Here is a 21,484-nt window from a genome sequence, read left to right on the forward strand (position 1 = left end):
CCTAATTCAGTTACATTAGAGGGTTTTCGAGCATGAACGGCCTTTTAAGGTCATACCACAACATCTCAATAGGATTCAGGTCAGGACTTTGGCTAGGCCACTCCAAAGTCTTCATTTTGTTTTTCTTCAGCCATTCGGTGGTGGACTTGCTGGTGTGTTTAGGATCATTGTCCTGCTGCAGAACCCAAGTTCGTTTCAGCTTGAGTACACGAACAGATGGTCGGACATTCTCCTTCAGGATCTCTTGGTAGACAGCAGAATTCATAGTTCCTTTTATCACGGCAAGTCTTCCAGGTCCTGAAGCAGCAAAACAGCCCCAGACCATCACACTGCCACCACCATATTTTACAGTTGGTATAATGTTCTTTTTATGAAATGCAGTGTTCCTTCTACGCCAGATATACTTGGACACACACCTTCCAAAGAGTTCCACTTTTGTCTCATCGGTCCACAGAATGTTGTCCCAAAAGTCTTGGGGATCATCAAGATGTGTTCTGGAGAAATTGAGACGAGCTTTGATGTTCTTTTTGCTCAGCAGTGGTTTCTCCTTGGAACTCTGCCATGCAGGCCATTTTTGCCCAGTCTTTTCCTGATGGTGGAGGCATGAACGCTGACCTTAACTGAGGCAAGTGAGGCCTGCAGTTCTTTGGACGTTGTTGTGGGGTCTTTTGTGACCTCTTGGATGAGTCGTCGCTGCGCTCTTGGGGTAATTTTGGGCGGCCGGCCACTCCTGGGAAGGTTCACCACTGTTCCATGTCTTCGCCATTTGTGGATAATGGCTCTCACTGTGGTTCGCTGGATTCCCAAAGCTTTGGAAATGGCTTTATAACCCTTTCCAGACTGATAGATCTCAATTACTTTCTTTCTCAATTGTTCCTGAATTTCTTTGGGTCTCGGCATGATGTGTAGCTTTTAAGGATCTTCTGGTGGACCTTACTGTGTCAAGCAGCTCCTATTTAAGTGATGCCTTGATTGTGAACAGGTGTGGCAATAATCAGGCCTGGGTGTGGCTAGAGAAATTGAACTCAGGTGTGGACAACCACAGTTATAGTATGTTTTAACAAGGGGGGCAATCACTTTTTCACACAGGGCCATGATGGTTTGGATTTTTTTTTCTCCTTTAATAATAAACACCTTCATTTACAAATTGCATTTTGTGTTTACTTGTGTTGTCCTTGACTTTTGTTTAAATTGGTTTGATGTTCCGAAACACTTAAGTGTGACACACATGCAAAGGAACAGGAAATGAGGAAGGGGGCAAACACTTTTTCACACCACTGTAAACTGAAAAAGTGGATTTGAATTAGGTCATCTATAGGACTATAGCACCAGAATTGTGATGTTGCTTCTCTCACCATTATGCATTCATACAGAGCTTCTCTGTCATTTCAATAGATGAAACAAATCAAGAACAAATTAAGCATGAAGCTTCAAAGTCACCAGTTACATTACGGCAAGAACTGCAGCTTTAGAGGTGGCCAAGCAATAGCTTACAACAGCTATGCCCCACACTGACTTTAATTATATGAATGAAATCCAGCTCCCAAATGTGTTCTGTCAACAATTAAATGGGATGCCTAATAATACTCTTATACCCAAATTTATGAGGATGCAATCCCTGAAGTCCTGAAGTGTTAACCCCCCTTCATGTGTCATTTAAACATCCACTACTATACAAGACTCAATCACACACAAAAAGGATTCAGTTGCTTTTTGACTAATAAAAGGTCAAACGGCAGACAATAATTCATTGGCATGGTGCAACTCATTAGGTAAAATGTCAATTATAGCCACAGGTAGCGCTGTCGGCAATAAAGAGGAACATGGATATGTTTGATAATGGATTAATCAACTGAGGCTGAATTCTGTATTTGAGTTGACTAAGACTGAGCTTAAAAATGTGAACATATATTTTAACTCTTTAAACAGTTGGCTTTGTCTGTACATTCATTATTTTAATTAGGGAATATTTTAATGTGTCAAAAACCCCTGCACCTTGAACTCTAATATTTAATAATAATATGTCGTTTTTTACTCATTTACAGTACAGGCTCATAGTCTAATAGTTGTGATACTTTAGAATAGAATAGAATAAATCTTTATTGTCCACAGGGGTGGAAATTTTCCTTTGGCTCACCAGACATACAAGAAATAAACATACAGACAACATATCAGACATAGTAAGTTGAATATATAAAAAAAAAAGATAAAGATAAAAATAAAATAAATATGCTTAAATTCATTAAGATAGCAGCCTATATTGATTTTGTCACTTGGTTTGGTTGATACTGATGGCATTTGGAATAAATAATTTTTTAAAAACACTTTTTGCCAGAGGCACTCTGAAGTGCCTCCCAGACTTCAGGAGCTCAAACTGGCTCGAAAGAGGGTGTGTACTATCTGCATTGATTTTCCTAGCTTTCTTCCTCATTCTATCAGTGTATATTTGGGTCAGATGTTTTGGGGGTTTTCCCACTATTTTGCTAGCCATTGACAAAATTCTATTAAGCTTGTTCTTGTGTTTGCAGCTTAAATGGCCAAACCAAGCAGAGAGATGAAAAATTAAAACTCTTTCAATGTGTGTGATGTATACTAGCTCAGTAATCTGAGCACTGACGCCCAGACGCCCAGGATCAGTTTTTTGTAAGAGGCCAACTAATGCCATGTCGTCAGCATATTTAATAATTTAAAAAGGTACTATTATTTATAGAAAACTCATTTGTAAATAGAGAGAAAAGCAAAGGGGAAAGAACGCTGCCTTGTGGGCAGCCTGTACTGATGGTATGCACTCCTGACAAAATGCCATTTACACATACCCTCTGAGGGCGACATGAGAGAAAGTCTCTGATCCAGAGAATCAGACCCTTATCTATGTTAATATTGGCAAGTCTTTGCAGGAGAATGTGTAGCTTCATAGAATTAAAAGCTCCACTAAAATCTACAAATAGGACTCTAGCATGCCCTTTAGGAAGTGCAAACTGTTTTGAAATAGAGTCTAGAAGGACCAGCACAGCGTCATCAGTCCCTCAGTCACTTCTGTAAGCGAACTGTAGCAGATCTAACACGCTGGTCACTTGAGAGGTCAGGAGATCTACCAAAACTCTCTCCATTGTTTTACACAATATGGAGGTGATGGCTATAGGTCGGAAATCTTCAGGCTTACTTAGGTATGGGCCTTATGAAAGAAAATTTCCAAGACGTGGGTACACCAGCAACTAGAAGGGAGTTAAACTTTCACTCTTACCTTTAAATCTATTGGGGAGGCTTTTTACAAAATGGTGCTTTACACCACAACAGCCGACGCTTGGCATTGCTCACGGTGATTTGAGAATATGTGAATTAGTTCTTAATAACTTGTCTGGTTAAATAAATCTGAGGCTTGCATGTAGTTGCTTGGCCATGGAAACACATTTGTGTGGATCCCGACAGTTTGTGTGCTGAACTCTGTAGTGAGTGATGCAACAGATGATAGCCGATTTTTATGCGTTACGCGTCTCAGCCACGAAGTGATCTACCACGTTGCGTCCACTTCACAATAATATCACCTACAGTTGCCGGGCCAGATCTAGTAGGAGAGACATTTCAGGAACCAAGAGTGTTGAGTTTAAGGCACTCAGCTCATTAACACACATTGTAAATGTTTGTGGAGATTTCATGTCTATGTGCTGGAGTTTATGCACCTGTTAGCAATGGGTGTGGCTGAAATACTTTAGTTAATCAGCGAGATAGCAAAGAACGATCAGTTTATAAAATATGAGGTATTTTTACATAACAATACATAAAATAGTAAAAGTTTGCTCCACATCAATTAGCTACAACATTAAATCCAGCACAGGCATTAATGCAACCATGATAAAAAAAAAATCATATGATACATAATTTCACTCACAAGGTTTTTTTCTGCATAACCTGTAGGGTTGGGCATCGTTTGGATTTTAACGATTCCGATATCGATTCTGCTTATCGATTCCGGTTCTTAACAATTCTCAATTCTGATTCTTTGAAGGGCGGAGTGAAAACCGATCAAATGCTTAAATTATTTTTACAAACTTTTACACAATTCATAATCACTTCATACAGTTTATGGAACCTGTAAATTATTTTAATACAGTCTATAATTTGGTTGCTGTAATTAAATAATGTGTTTCAATAATCTGTATTTTTATTCACTGTACTGTAACCCGCCGAAATAACACAGGATCCAACATACGTTGGGTCATTTACAATCAGCCAGTTGCCCGAAAAACATTTCATTTAAATAATTTTCCAGACATTGCTTCAGGAGCGACATTACTACATCTGCCCTTCTCTCTGAGACTTTGCTCCACTCTGCCCGAGTCTCTCAGCATGCTGCATGCAGACAGACACAGGCAGGCTTGTTAACTTTGTACGTGAAATGGCAGCCAATATAAACATACGAATTAAAACGCAAAAGAATATTCATTGAGTCTTGGAAGAAACATACAACTGGGTTAACAATGGTGTGTGCGTTTTGCGTGTGTAGTGAGTGTGTGCGAGTGGGAGAGAGAGAGCGCTCACAGCTGCTGGCAATCGGAGCGGAGTAGAAAACTTGCGGTCCATGGCGCACGGCTGACTCGCTTGCTCCTAACTCTTGTAATGTAATGTAATGTAATGTAATGTATCGCTTTGCACAGCGTCGTCCAGTCCATGTGTAGTTGTTGTGCAGTTGGAACAGATAAACAGAACCAAATTCTTTTTTTCTTTTTCTTTTTTTTACAGGTACCCGGTTCTCGGCCTTTAGGAAGTCTGTTGTAATTTGGAACTGGGTTTTGGTTCCCAACCCTAGTAACAAGTACATTTACTTTTGATGTACATTTTATTGATAATACTGATGTACTTTTACTTAAATGATTCTGAATGCAGGACTTTTACTTGTATTTATCACTGTAGTATTGCTACTTTTACTCAGTTCAAAATCTGAATACTTCTTCCACCACTGATTTTTAAATTTCCCTGATCTCATATACAAGTAGTAATTATTTATCAAGCATTCATCACAGATAAATGTAATACTAATACCATAAGAACATTAATAAAATGGAGGGAACCAAAAAACGATTACAGTTCATTAGTTATAGATGACAGGAGCTGTCTGGTTGGTTGGTTGGTTGGTTGGTTAGGTGGTTACTCTGTCCCTCGAGGGGAAAGAATAGGCTATATTACAACCAATAATCTCTGATGCAGCCTTGGGCTGAAATATGCATTTTTCTTTGGGGACTCAATTGCTTATGCAAAAAGAGACCTTACAAACCCATACACAACAAGGCAGAGAAAAGTCGAACATGGCTTAACTTATCGGTGATCTAAATGCATTCACAATTCACCGTCCACAAGCATCCACAATTTACTGTTTCCCTAACACTCTTCGACGGATTCACAGCTGATTATCAAGCTACAGTATGTCCTCTCATTATTAAAAGGAAGTACTAAAACATTGAGGGAATATACTGACATGAATAAATACACATTTAATTGTTCTTCACCTCAGGCTTGCTGCTGAATGAGACAATTACAAGGATACAATCGGAGCCTCTTGTACTGCCCACAGGCAGGTAGACTGGTTGCAGCGCATCAATCCATTTGCTCCTAGTGTATGAACAAGTCAATTTCCTTCTCTACAGAGCATGTAGAGCTGTCAAGATGCTCCTCAAACAATGATCTACATGCCAGCACTATGGGAGGGCACACACATGCAGATGCTCCTCCCTTTCCTTTTAACAAGCTTCCCTCAGTCTGTGGATATATCTATGAATATTTTAACACATTCGAGTAAGCAGGCTGCAAGTGCCTTGACTGACAATAAAAAAAAAAAGGGCTAAGGGAGAGACGAGAGACTCACAGAAACTCGTCGTGTTCGAGTTGAAATGCAAAGTTGCCCACCACTGTGGTTTCTGTCATCAGCATTCTGGGTCACTCTGATACTCATTTATTTATTTTATTCTGTCGCTCACTTCCCATTCACAAGGTCTGTGGCTTTTCCTATCACTCTGTGTGATGGAATTTACCCATTGTCCTCCCGGAGATTTAACTCCATGAAATGACAATTTGAAATAAACTGTGAAAAAAGCGATTCAAAATCCAACCCAAGCACTAGGGAGGGAAGGCAGAGCGGTGGACAGGTGTTGGGAAGGTGGTTCCAAGATGTCTTCTGATGTGTCTTGTGCAAGGGAAGAAGTAGAGAGTGTTCAAAATTCTGGACTGAGTCGCCAAGCAGATCCTCATTATTCCCTGAGCAAAACAGCCATCTTGGAAAAAAAAAAAAGTGTTAAATTAACTGCACATATTCTGCTACGGGCGATTGGACGAACCAGCAACCAATACATTGTAAAGTGCCACAGGAAGCTTGGGTGAGGAAGGTTAATGAACCCACCTTTTCCATCATCCCAGTGGGCGTTTTTATGGGAGAAAAATTAATTACTTGTGACAAATACATCGGTGCTTGGACTGCCATTTCTGCCAGGCGGCCTGTGAACAAAAACATTTTCCCAATGCAGTTATATTAGCCATGGACTTGCCTAATCAGTGCCCTATGCAGAAACTCAACACAAAAGACACATAACCAAAGCTACATCCCTAGACTCACTGACAAAACATGACAGCCCATAAAAAATGCAAAGTTCATAAGCTCGGACACTGATGGAATGCTGTTTCCAGAATAAAACACTGTACACTCGCTGCCATTATGCCTCTAGTCTCTTAGGGAACGCCCATGCTAAATGATAGACATTCGTCCTTTTGAGGTCACAGCTCCACTGTCTTCCGGCATCCTTACAGAGAAGAACTGAAGGGCTTTTTTTTTTCTTTTTTTTTTTAACGCAGTGCAGCAAGATGCTCGAAAATGGTAATGAAATGATTTGCTCCCAACTCTCCCACAAGCATTGCCATGATTAAAATTACATGTTTTAGTATCCCCCTTTGGCAGCATATTGACCCCATTAATCACGCTGTTAAACGCAGTTTCTTTTTCCGGATTGGTCCGTTTAATGAACTGTTCGTCGGGTTCATGTGTTGGAGAGTGCCAGGGTCTGAACCAGAACTATTAAGCTTATAAAGAATATAAGAATATAAAATAGAGTTTTAATAATTAAGATCATGCTGGCTTGTGATTGCGTCCATTGTTCTAAGCAGACACCATAGAGACATGATATTGCATATAAATGATGCATTCGCTGTATGACTAAATAAATATAAAACTAAATGTTTAAAGATCACCTGACACCCAAGGAAACAGCTATAAACTATGTGGAGTGTTGCCTATAAAATAAGGCGAACTGTCTCTATTCTCTTTGATGATCAGCCCACTGACTATCAATACACTTCTGCTTCAGTATATGCACAAGGCCAAGCCCACCTTTAGTCCTTTGAGCTGGCCAAAAAGAAGGGTCCTCGAAGGAGAGCATTAATCCTTACATGTGATTCATACCTTTGTATAATCCTGCAAGAGAAAAACAGAAAGAGAGGGATAGATATGACCCAAGGAAAAAAGAGGTAAAGAATTTAACGTGGATGTCAAATCAAAATAAAGCAGAGGAGGTAATTTACCAAGTCTTTAGACACTACTGTCATTGAAAGCACTGAAGTATAGCCACAGCAAGACAATTAAATAGCTATCCATTCCTCTAATAGTCGTATTTGGTGGAGGAATGACAAATTAGAATCCAATGATGTTGTACTTAATATAGCTGGATGCTTGCCTTTTAATTTCTGTGCTGTGCCACCCTGAACTCACAGACAAACTAATCAGAACAGCACAGCAATGAATTATTTATTATGTGATACTAGACATCTTAAGTTGAAACTTTCACAAGAAAAGAGGTAAAACTTTGAAAATGTCAATTGATTTTTAAGCCTCAATTCTCTGTGTTTTGTTTGGTTAAGTGAAAACAAAAACACCCATTCTAATATTAATAATACAAATTTATAAAATATACAGATATGAACACAGAAATCATCTGTCTATTGTTTTAACAATGCCTAGTTATAGCTGTAGACCTGTCTAACTACACAATAATCTGTGGAGGGAAACTGCCATCTGTAAAACCATAAACAATTTCCAAAGACAGCAACTAAAAAAATTTTTTATCAGCTTCCAAACTTGAGCATGAACACAACTATCTGGTTGTTGGAATCATCAAGCAAATGCTGCGTCACAATATACTGTAAAGGGATTTGGCATCAGGGTTTATAGCTGTATGGAAAGCAACTTCGATATCCAATCCATTTTTAAATATCGAGTTGCTGACACTAAATAAAGACAGTACCTACTGTAATATAGTAAAGTGTATCAAACTATCAGAAAATGCTTTCTATTGTACAATTTAATCAATCTACTTTGTCTAGGTGTCCTGTTGGGAATCACACTTAATTGACACTATTCATGCAGGAATACTAAATAAGCAGTGGCATAGATTGCCTTTAAAGCTCTCTTTGTGCATAATTATGGAAACACAGACACAGATGCTCTGGGTGATATGATGGCATCAGAAGGCTCACTTAATTTAATGCAGGCACATCATTTGTCCTATGGGAGCTTCATCATAATACAGGAGCTTATTGCAGATTTAGTTAGATACTCATTTCAGTCATAACTCACATAAAGGACACCAGAATTGCTACTGCATACATTTTTTAGGCAATTTACGAAGGTTCTGAGTTGTATATTAAATGTGGTCCCAAAAAGATGGAAGACATGACCTGCCCGACAGGAACGTAAAGACTAACTTGTTTTTATTTTGTTATTGTATAAATAAGCTTGCTTTTCATATAGCCATTTTTAAATGAATGTGCACACTCACACTTTAACATACAATGAGTATTTAGTTTAACTCCTCAGTATATTTTTTAAAAAAAGTCTAAAAATCAGTTTTTTCAATTTTTATAAAGTACATTTTTTGCCCTACAAGTGTGGATATTTTTATTTTGGAGCAAATCCACATATATGATACTTTAAAAAAGAGGTGCCAGAGATACAGCTGTATTTTCCTCGAAGATATGATAATACCTGGAAAGGCTGGAGTCGACTTTCTATCCAGTCGGTCATTTGTTGCCTTAAATTGCTCCCAAGACAAGGCCATTTGCTTCACTCATGTATGATCTACTTGAAATGGTATATTGTCAAAGGTTCGGGAGACTTGTCTTGGTTAGCCTCTCTACAGGGGAGGAGAATACCACAACTGTCCATAATATCAGATATAAATGAATAGCTGCAGTTCTGAATTGAAATTGCTCTTGGTAAGCTTCGGGGTCATTACTTTAAGTTAGATGGTAGAAAGGGAATTTTGACTGAAACTCATATCTCAAGAGACAATATAAGGTCATGGCAGTAACATGGGAAGGGCAGTGTGTTGTAGGACCATGGATCACGTGTTGAAGGAGCACCATTTGTAACATTGACTGATTTAAAACACAACTTACTGTATGTTTTGATGACAGAGTGGACCGGTAGGCTGCCTGACAATAAAAAAAGTAATGCTTCCAATTGGACAACATTTCAAACAAACAGGATGTCCGGCAGTGAAAAATAAAACAAACAATAGACTGGGCAAAAATTGGGAGTCTGTCACATGTTGTATCTTTTCTATTCTTTTGTGATTTGACAATACATCTAGGGACCACAGTATGACATCTACTCTAAGACAAGGAGACAAACAAAAACATCTGTCCCAACAGCACAGTCAAGGATCCCAAAAGTTCACTTGCCAATATCAAAATAATGAGGATGCATCAAAAGGAGAGATGAAGGGAAAAGGAAGCCCCAATATACTCTATGAGAAAGACATCATATCCAAACTGTCTGGTAAGCAGCCAGCTAGCACTATTATCAGTGTATTATAGCAAAGACGGGGGGACTTGAGTGGAAACCTGCTCTTTAATTGAATCAGCCATTCTGAAACTTGACAAGTGGCTTGAGTTTTTGATTTCAATGCGTGAAAATACAAACTTGATGTGAAAAGTGCTAGTGTTCATATTTTATTGGCACAGTCAAACGGGATCATTGTGACCGGACAGGAAAACAGGAATGCTGTGAGTGTGAATCAGGGAACTGGCAAAAAAGGCTATGCTTGTTCAATGCAATGGCCTGAATGAATACGGATAGGCTGAGGGTAAGATGTTGTTTGTGAGTAGCAAAATTAGCCCTTGATGTGTTCTTTTAACTCCTAATGTAGCCTCCTCTGATTTTGCATTGAACATAGTTATGTCAGTGTTTGAAACGGTTTTCTAATGTGAAAAGAAGTCCAACTTGTTTAATAACTCAGTCCCTCCAGGATTTTGCAATGTCGCGATTGCCCCAATTCACGCAAATTCAACCAATCACCGTGAATTTGGTGCAAGTCGCAATTTTGACCAATCACCGCAACTTTTCCGCAAATTTGACCAATAACCTGAATTTTCCTGCAACTTCAACCAATCCCAGCAGTCCCAGATGCTGTCAGTATGTGACTCTGAGAGCCAATGACCAAGCGGGAGTGAGGCCACGGGTTGATCATTTCATGTTTCTGATGAAGACGAGACGTGTGTGACTGACTCAAACATCTCACATTTACCAACAAAACGTTGCCAGCCCAGAGTAATTTTATTCTCCCCAAAACAAGTTTCCTTTATATTTTTAAATAACTATATGAAAAAAAAAAAAAAAAAAAAAAAAACTTTCACTGTCTCCCACAACTTAATTGCAACAAATATACAAAATACATGGCAACTTTTATCGCGATTTTTTACAAAAGCTCCCGCAAAATCAGGCATTTTGGGCCGCAACAATTTAAAAAAAAAAGGCCTCAAAATCCTGGAGGGACTGATAACTTATCAATGATTAAATGATCCCCATCTTAGATGATCCCCATCTTTAAGCAAAAGTTGCATCATTGTTTTGACCTAGAATCTTAATATATTCATAATGGATTGATGCATGACTAACTGAAGGCTTGATTTACAAGTTGGTAGCTTAAGATGAAGAAAATACCAAATGTAATACAATATTGTTAAGGAAACTAAAACAGTCAAATCACTACTCAGAAGACACTGTACTGCTGAACACAAATAAATTACTACCTTTTTTAAATTTGTAGACCACACAAACTTAAGGATTGTACCACCAATGTCCATTTCAGTATCCTGTGTTATATAAACATCAACCATAGTTGCAAAAATCATGCTGATTCTTAATGAACAGAAAATGCATTTCCATTGTCTCTGCAGTGCCACATATTTTTAATCATGTTTTATTTAAATTAGCATTCAAGTCTGAGTATTATGGACTTATATTTGTCATGTATATTTAACTTATGTATAAAACAACTGCAACTCCCAACAATGAATCACCTTGCAAACGGCTTGCTAGTTACAAAAATGTATAGCCTCCTTTTGGAATACAGTATTTCATTAAGAATAACAGCCATTAAGTCTGACATTTCCACATGAGCATACCCTCAGCATAAAAATCAACTATATTACAAACTGGCTTTCTCTCCCTCTCCATCTGTGTGACAGTTCAATTTCCTGTGCGAAGCTTTAATTTGGAGCATCCTCTCTATACTGTATCTGGAATTTAGATCTTACAAGGTCATCCAGGCATACAGAAGAAAGGGCCATTGTGCAGATATTCATCAGCAATGTGATTTCTTATTTTACCCATGTGCCAGTGCAAGCCCAGAGCAGAACAAAGCTTATTTGCAGGGGGTCACTTTTATCTGTATTCTCTTAAACAGCCAGTGGGCATTTAGTTTTGACAGCTGCTAAGCTGAAAAAGATGGCGACTGAGAGTAGTGGGGATAACGTTACAGGACTTGCCTCTGCCCCTGTTTGCGCAGTATTTGAGGTCTAGACCTGACAATGAAGGTGAGCCAGCCAACACGGATGAAGGTGTGCACATGATTTTATTCAACTGCCAGTCTGCCACCAAAAATGAGTATGGAATGTTCCTTCTAAAAACACAACGGTTCAAATGATTGGAATAACTATTATTGCACATTATTTCCATAAGATGGTAAACAAATTAGAGTTATTCCTTCTATGCAGGCGCAGAACGTACATGCCACTTGACCCTCGGCTGTTGTCTCCGCGGTGTGTTCCAGTGCTAATTTTTGCCCAAGACAAAGACGACGTGAGGCGACGCCACAGTCGGCCTTTGTTGCCAATAGTTCCTGGCCGTCGGCTTGGTGTGTCACGGCGTTTAGCTCTGCCCTTGTAAGACGCGAGGGAGAGATGCGAGGGAGAGATGCGATGAAAGAGGAAACCTCAGTTGGGAATGGGACGTCCTTATTCACTCGAGTGTCACTTTTAACCCACACATCTGAACCCACAGCATTGTAGGCTAGACAATTCCATACATGCTACAATGACTTCTATCACCAGCAGCTCAGCTTTTACATTTGTAACACAAACTCTGTAGAGTTACATCAACTAAAGAAGCTGGCAACATTGCTGTGCATCACACACACACACACACACACACACACACACACACACACACACACACACACACCTAGTGTTTTATTGATTAAGGAATGCGCTTAAAGTAATTGCCTAAGGTCAATCTATCCAGATAAACTGTTTTCTTGCTTCATTAAAAGGAAACCACAACTTCTCCCTCAGTCATTAAATGTGAGTTATTGACTCCCAGTCCCATGACATTTTGATACAAAAGAAAGGTCTCACAGATCTTAGATGAACTGATTCGGTTTGCTGCCCTTTGTCTTGTAAAAAATGCCCTTATCGGACTTACTCACATTTGGTTTTGCTACTGAGCGTCTATAAATCATTTATTTTCAGACAGAATGGATGGATAGGACTTACAGCTTGATATATATCCTTTAGACCTGTTATGAATAGCAGGTGCACAGGTATTTGTTTTTGTTTTGTGTTGTATAAGTAATAGCCTATTAGTGAAAAATAATTTGTCTTTGATTACTTGAAACTAAACTTTCATTTAATTCAGATTTACACATCCCAAAGAAATAATAGATTATCAACTGCTTTACTGGAAACAAGCGTTTCCATTCATTAAATGAAAATCTATTTGGAAACTGTACACGTGCTTGAGTTTGTTCGATCGCAGTGAACATCCTCCGCTCTTGTTTTCGTCAAAGTTACATCACTATTACAGAGTATTGCAGTTCAGTGCATATTCATTTGAAGAAGAAAAAAAAAGCACCACTGCATTACTGATAAACCATAACACAAGTTTAAGAACAACATAAACAGGCATGGTTTTCACCACTGTGATGGATTACCAAACTCAAGCTTCAAGTCAAGCAAGTTGATTTTCATGGGTTACAAAAAGGAAAGGAAATCAATGGTTGCCCTGAAGGTAAGAGAAACCCATTCACTAATTTAAACCACTATGATATGCCAGGAGAAATGCTCAGCAATAATATAAAAGGATATGTTATTTGTAGTTAAATTGGTTTATAAATACCAGGACATGACAACCATGGGGAATGGGTGGTGCAGGTCTGTTAAAATGATAACCGAGGCAGGGGTAACGATAACATAATACATCTGCACATTGTCTACATAAATTAAACATTCAGCATTGCATAGGCCACATATCTCAATTAAAGTTTTGTTCCCATTTATCCAATAGCTGAATAAAGTCTTCAATGGTGCCATATATGGACCACAGCACTCTCCCATCATATAACCACTGTAAGACCTTTTACAGCCATGGCCTGTTTACAGTGTAAGTGGTAATACCAATGTTGCAGGGCTCCAGACTAACTTTTTGCCTTGGTCGCACTGGTGCGCCTAACTTTTTTTATTTAGGTGCACCAGCACAAAATGTAGGGGCACCCAAATCTTTCCTTGTGTCGCCATTAACGCCACAATTTCAAGGTCACGTTTTTATCACGCTCCATATACATTCATATATATATTATGTCAATTATTTTAAACAAGAATAAAGAGTTGGTACATTTCTTTTTTTTATTTGAAGCACAATTATACTGTACTCTGGAGAGATCCAAACACAGGCACGGCTTTACAGAAGGAATGGGTCATGTAACGCAACATTAAACCATATCGATATAAACAACATCGCTTCGTTAGTGGAGAGGCAGCGGATGCGAGGAAGTTAGGTGCACCGGTGCGACCTAGGAATAATCTTAGTTGCACCCTTACAAATTTTGGTCGCATATACAACCAAATTGGTCGCACTCTAGAGCCCTGATGTTGTCACAAGTTTATTACGCTGGGAACATTTCCTCACCGTGGCATCCCTATCCTCTCCACATCAGCCCAGGATACTGTGACGTGAATACAAATAAGGCTGAAGAAGTGTACCCCTTAGTATCAGAATATGGCGAGTATGGGGTCTCAACTACTGCCTGAGAGAATATTTTATGAAAGATAATACAAGATGAGGATATTTTCTGTTGTTGACTGTCCTATTACACATTAAATATTGGCATCAATCGTTTGTTTGAAATACATTAAGTTGTGGTCTTGATTTATTTATTTTATTTGACCCTGTTGTGTAAGTTATTTGAGTATCTTGAAGGCACACCCCAATATTCTGGTTCCTGCAAGCTTTTTTTTTATTATTTAGTAGTTCATTTTCTATATTTAAACTTGTTTTTTATTTAAGATACTTTATTGGTCATTATATGTTTCTGTAATATCTGTTCTATTTCAGTTTCACTACCCCATTGCTACAACTGCATTTTACAGAATGCTTGATAGATGAGGCTTGTAAGCCCTATAAGGAGGATTGCATTGTTTGTTCTGACCTTGCATTGACTCAATAAAAAGAGAATTTCAAAAAAATAAATATTGACATATTGTCTTGCAAACTTCTAATGATTCTCAAATATGAAAAGTCACAGTCCTAGGAAGCAATTATATACTGTTGAATCGTTTAAACTTTTATTTGCAGTGGTGATATGTAGAAAGTTAATGTGACCACAATGTGTAATGACCACCTTAGTTAAGGTTACACAGAAAAAGAAAAAAATCACAAGCCAGAAATAAAATATTTGCTGAAATAGGAAGCACACATTTTATTTCTGGCAAATAATTCAGTGAAGCCAATAAATTAATGTACATTAGTGCTAATTCAGTTAAATTGTTTTGTCACAGAGCCACCAAAAGTTACAGCCACTAAAATCTTTCAAATATAAGGCTATGTTCACACTTAGCGTCTTTTTTTAAGATGCCATCGTCTGTCCCTTATTTCTCTTAATATTCTGTGGAACTTTAACTGTAGTTTTTGGCAGTCAGCAACTGCTGATTCAACATGCAAACCAATGTTAGTTAGCCAACATACAATATATTGGGCACACTGGTAATGCTGAACATAACTAGAACCTACAGTATGCACACAGATCTCTGTTATCACGCTCCGCAAACTCACAACTCAGCTAATGCTAGTTTCTCTGTAACTTTAACATTGGATTCAGTTGCTACAGTAGCAAAGTAGGTCTGAAACTTTCAGGCTAAAAAGTATTGTGTTAGTGTCTAGGCTAAAAGCATACCACAGAAAATACACAGAAAGCAGGTTATAATGTTAAAATGTGTTAGATTACTAAAGAATTTCTCTCCGCACTGGAATATTTGTACCTAAATCTGTAGTCTCTCTGTTGGCTTACATTAAAAAAAAGCTGCATGAGTTGTCAGTATCTCATTCGAATACAGATATGAATATGTATTACTGACCCAGACATTATCAGTGTATCTAAAATAAACAGTATACTGTAAAGGGGGGACTTTTCTAAGTCTATGTGCACATGGGCCCTTCAAAACAAATAAGGAGAGTGTAACATCTGAATGTTAACTAGATGTTAGAGCATGATTCCATTACCAACATAAATAAATGCTACCTTTTCCCAAACAGAGTAAAACAAGGCACCCATATGAATACTTGCAAATTTAAATAACAAAATCTACTTTTCTTGCTTGTTTTTTTCTGACTTTACATAATGCAATGTCATATTTGTACACTCATAAAATTCACAACAAACCTGCCTGGAATTTACAACATGTGTCTTATGATGTTGTTTCAAAGAGCCTTTGACAGAAATTAAGCCAATTAAGAATGTACATGGAGAGCTAGGCAATTAGTGATTTAAATGCTTTGTTCAAAGCCTGAAATCAAACTACATAAGCATTCCACAAATCCCCAGACTCTCACAAACAGTCCGGTAATGTGTAGCATGCAATTGCAGATTTAAACCAAAATGTCTACTCCTGTGGTAGCAGTGAAAACCAAGCCTGTTTGCACTGTGTAACAAAATGTAATTTGAGTTCAATTCAATTATGCCTTGAAAATGAGAATGGTCATATTAAAAATAATATTCTTCAAATGTCAACTGGTTTGACAGCAGGTTATTCACTGTTTTAGGAGATTGAATGCAACGTGAGCATCTAGTTTCCAGAGAGCATCTCTGCTTCTCCAACAAATCCAGACTCAACCCAGCTGCTCAGCGACCCTATTAGAAAACATGGCACTTTACAACTTCATCACTTACATCTAACGGTGTTCCTGCTACGTGCTAGCATCCATGATATAACCCGATGTTGGTATTAGCATCCAGCCATATCCGGCCCCTGTGATGAAAGCAGATGTGAACACATTAGTGAGAGCATCCCTTTAGGAGATCTCATTAAATTGCTGGATCACAGCAGTGTCCAATCAACAGTATCCACAGAGAATCCAGACGAATATAGTTTTATTATCTCAGCGGGGGCTGCATATAGAGCACTTATGTTTATTTGCATATATATATATATATTTGTGTTTTGTTTTACGTTCTAAATGTTTCCATGACTGTTGAAACGTACGCCTATCACGATAGAAAGCCTTATCTTGGGTCTCAATAGCTTATTTCGAAGGAACACTGATTACAATCAAGCAAGGTCAAGAGATTAATGGATCAGTGAGCTCATTAGAACCACACACAGGGACCTTGTCAACTGACATCAAGAAACTGTACACTTTCTTCTTTTACTTATCCCAAATAGTAATCAAAAAGGAAACCATCTGCAGTTTGGACATGTGAGGAAAAAAAGAGATAGATTTTAAGATGCTGGTGGTGCATCTGGGACCAGCGCACCTACCCTGCCGTGACACTATCGCTAGAGTCAATCTACAATATGCTGATTCTATCATAATAAAGAAAATTGGCTCAATCCCCGGAGAGAGGGGCCCTAATAGAAAATAATTCTGCCCTTGAAACACTCTGGGCCTGGCTTTGATTAGATGATGCTATCTTTGTTTAGACTTGAGCATCTGGGGCAGGACCATGTGTTCATATATTTAATTAAAATACCATTGCCTGCACTGACAAAGGGTGCTTATCTCATCAAAGTGCTCACCCTGGATTTTTTCTCTTAATTCAAAAGATTATCTTTGTTGATTGGCAAGTGAGGTGGGATGGATGGGGGCAATGGTATGGAATCTATTTGCTTGTCAGAATACTGGCTCATCTGCTGTCCACCTTGACTGCAAGCCAGACATCATCACTGCATGCCATCTGGCTTAGAGACACATAACTATTTCACCTTTATCGCCGCATTTTTATCATTTATACGACTGTACGCTTTGAGAGTACAATACAAACTGTAGGACACAAGGGCCAAAAACATAGTACTGTCAATGCATTTCTAAGTGGGGCGGAAACTATTGATTATTGTATTATCGGGTTATTATTCTCTCTATTATTATCTAATTAATTGATTGATCAATTGATCTATAAAAAGTCAGATATTGAGATAACGCCTGTTTGTTATATTCCCCAAAGCCCAAGATAATGTATTCAAATGGCTTGCTTTATTTGACCAGCAGTCCAAACTCAAAGAAAAGCATAAAATCCTCACATTTGAGAAACTAGATGCAGGGGATAGAGTATTTTCTTTGACGGGATAGCTCAGTTGGTAAAGCGGGCGCCCATATATAAAGGTTTACTCCTCGACGCAGCGGGCCCGGGTTTGAATTAAATAAAGACGGACTTTAAACTACAAAATGGTACTTACATTTCCATGTAATACAATTCATTCAATATTCACTTTTCCAACTTTAGCAATCTGTAAATAAAAAGTAAGTAAAGGAATTATTTAATTATTTTAATACAAACAGTTGGTATTTAAGACACCGGTAATAAGACACTGAACCCCAAGTTGCTCCCAAGCCAGCAAATTGTAAAGCGCTTTCTCCGATAAGGTAGAAAGGCGTTATATAAATGCAGTTCATTTACCATATTTTTGCTATTGCAGAATATTATATACGGTCTGGGTAGTAGTAGTCCAAATATACAAACACAATACAGTAAAGTTTTTAATCACAAAAGATGTGTAATCCAAATTACTTTGGGTACAATAGATTATGGAAAATCACCATCCATGATCTAAGCCACTTTTTAACCCTTGTGTTGTCCTCGGGTCAAATTTGACCAGTTTTCAAAATCTCTATATCAGAAATATGGGTTTCTTTTTAACCATATTACCCAAAAATAACATGGATGGTTCAATGCAACGCTCTCCGCAAGTACAATAACTGATCATTACTTTCTTTGAATTTTGAGTGTTTTATTTAATTTTATAGTATTTGAAAAAATGTAAATGGTTTAAACGGTATCCTGACTAAACTTTGACATACTGTACACAAGGTTTATTGACCATGATTTCCAAAAATAAGAAACTATAGTGGCTAGAAGTTGGTGGTAGTGAAAAAATGTGTCAAACATTGAAAAAAAAAAAAAACAGACAAAAACATGTCAAAAATATGGCAAAAAAATAACGTCAAAATAACGGACCAAAATTTCAGAAAAAATGTCAAAGTCATCGAAAAAAGCGTAAAAAAGTGTTTTTGACCCGAGAGTACATGGTCAGTGGGAAGAACACACAAGGGTTAAGGTTGTATGTTACATGTTGCAACATCTCAACTCATGACTGTAAACAAGACTAGAACTGAATTGACATAAGAGCTTTCAGACCGCTGAGACCATACCAAGAATTAGATAACAGTTTCTGCAACATCATGCTGCAGTAGTCTTTTCGGTTATGTATACAGTAGCACACTCCATCCTGTGACCTACAGTAACAGACAAAAATTCCCTGGACAGCCATTACTGCTTTCCTGTGTAGCATGCTCCTTCTCCTGTGGCCTAGGCCCTGAAAATTATCCTCCAAATTAACTCGCAGAGGATCATTGTGAATGTCACGTAACCTGTTTGCCTGTGGCATTAGGGGGCTGTTTGCTTCTCCCACGTGAGTAAGTGTTGTGACACTGTCATGCATTAAAGGGGTACGATGGGTTTTGCTGCTTATCCCTTCTGTCATAAAACAAGGCCATGATGGGACACGGTGAAGTGTATTTATGACGGAGCAAACGTGACAAGGGAAACAGAGGGAAAGTTTAAGATACAAAGCAATTCATGAGGGGCATGCAAAGAATTTGTAAGGATTATGGATGTGATTTATGCAAACACACAACTACACGAGATAGACAAAAATAACAACCACTTCATGAAACAAACAACAGATGTTGACAGTAACAACAGTATTTGCCAACCCCTGTTCATATTTTGAGAGCGATTAGGCCTAGTTGATCTTCAGAAAGCTATGCAGCAAAAAACATTGACTTTCATTTGAGTAATCGTTTAAAGCAAAAATGCAAAAAAAAAAAAAAATCATTTCATTTCAGCTTCTTAAATGTGGATATGGTCTGCTGGTCAGACAAAATAATATATTTAAAAGATGTCAGCTTGGATTTTTGGGAAATTGTGATGGACAATATTCACTATTTTCTGACATATTACAGACCAAAATGATCAATTAAAAATAATAATTATTAAAAAATAATGCAGCCCCAATCATTTCAAATAAGTGTAGTGCAGGTTAGATTCAACAGTTTGTTTGTTTTTCCTCCCTTACATTTTAGATTATTTCCTGCAGTGGCAAATGTATTCATCTTTTTACAGTTTTGATAGATGCACCTGCAATTTGGCCACACATAATTTTGCCCTTTTTTAGCGGTCTCATGTTGGTTTTAAAACTCACGTGTAAAAGTACTGATAACCAACTGCTAAAATGTATTTCAACCTAACCCAGCAGCATATTCATAATTGTAATAAAGATTACTTCAGATACTATGTTGAACCTGTAAATCGACCCACCACATAGCCTAGCTAGCTAAGTAATACGTTGAATAAGCAAGGTAAATACCATATTTAACACATATTTTGAATTTGTTGTTAAAAAACAAAACTGACATTAATTTAATAAAACAATATCACCAACAAAAATAAAACGACCTTATTTATAAATTTAGTCAGATACAAGGAAATAAAAACACTGTAAACCTCAGTCATGATGACAAACTACAGCCTAAGATGTCAGCTAGGCTCGCCCCTTCTGCTAGCCTACGCTAGCTAACAAGACAATATTAGCTAACGTACTGACTTGGATTATAGAGTTAGCGGTTTAATCCTGCTCTTCATTGCATTTGGGGAATGTTTACTCAATTCACAATTTACCAAACTCAGCGGTTTTGGGTTTTCAACCTTAAGCCTCTCCTCCTTTTTTTTTTAATGGCTATCGTCACCGTTAAAGTTGCCTCTTATATGAAGCATAGAGCTCACCTTTGTGTTTCTTGTCCAGGTAACTTATGTTCCGAGAGCGACTTGTAGTTCATTGTGTTTTAAGTCGCCGCCATGTAAACAGATACTGAATTTTTCCACTTTCGGGAACAGTGAAACATTTTCTCTATAACTGCTAGCTAGCTAGCTACCTTTCTCAGCTAGCTATCCATCTTTTATCACATAGGCTAACGTAGCTAGCTATATAAATAGTTTTTGTCGCTGGACAGACGATGCTGTCCTTCCATCCCAACGTTATAGGAAGTCGTGACGTTTTCTACTTCAGTTATTTCACCACAGCAAAACAGCTTAACTAACATAAACTTCTGATGGTTAAACTTTGTCTACTTGCCACTTTTGGAGCTGACTAGTCTCGCATTGCCAGACCTTCCGACACAGCGCTAGGAGCTGACTAACTAGAGCAGAGAAAGTTGGACAGGTTGAAAATGTCAAAACTCATTCAACAACCCATAATGCAACACTTTCTTATATGTCAATGCTGGGGCAATGCTGGGGCAATGCTATTTTGTATTAACAAAATGTAATGTGCCGGGCGGGGTGATAAATCCTACCTTACTCAATTAAAAAAAAAAATGTATTCAGCTTTAAATATAGCTTAATTGCAAAAAAGGAATAGCCTACGTTTACATATATTTGTTTGACTGAAATAGCATCTCCCCCACCCCCACCACACACACAAAATGTTTCCAGCATTATTATCCTATACTAGTCAACTGCTTAGTTTCTAAGAAAATGTGAGGAGTAAATATTTATGTTTGTATAAAGACACACATACCCACACAGGTTGGGCTTTTGCTCAGGTTGAACTGGGTGGAGCTATGCTGGGAATTATGTAAGGCCAGCAAAGTCCAAATATGACAGCCTAAATTTGCAAT

At 38.0% G+C, this 21,484-nt stretch overlaps 1 protein-coding gene across 4 annotated transcripts in view; it reads right to left on the minus strand.

The window, feature by feature from the left end:
* The window catches only part of LOC114546160 (ATP-binding cassette sub-family A member 1), a 206,636-nt gene extending 185,604 nt beyond the window's left edge, over positions 1 to 21,032 (minus strand). For 2 of the 4 annotated variants that reach the window (XM_028564843.1, XM_028564838.1), the window contains exons 1-3: positions 20,592 to 21,032; positions 16,482 to 16,560; positions 7,373 to 7,456 (exon numbers count right to left, since the gene is read on the minus strand). The gene's annotated coding sequence lies outside the window, so the exon portion shown is untranslated. The remainder of the gene's footprint in view (positions 1 to 7,372; positions 7,457 to 16,481; positions 16,561 to 20,591) is intronic. The other 2 variants (XM_028564840.1, XM_028564839.1) reach the window with 2 other exon arrangements.
* Between the last annotated feature and the right edge of the window lie 452 nt (positions 21,033 to 21,484).

The sequence above is a fragment of the Perca flavescens genome, chromosome 19 (assembly GCF_004354835.1).
Source record: "Perca flavescens isolate YP-PL-M2 chromosome 19, PFLA_1.0, whole genome shotgun sequence".
Classification (NCBI taxonomy): domain Eukaryota; kingdom Metazoa; phylum Chordata; class Actinopteri; order Perciformes; family Percidae; genus Perca; species Perca flavescens.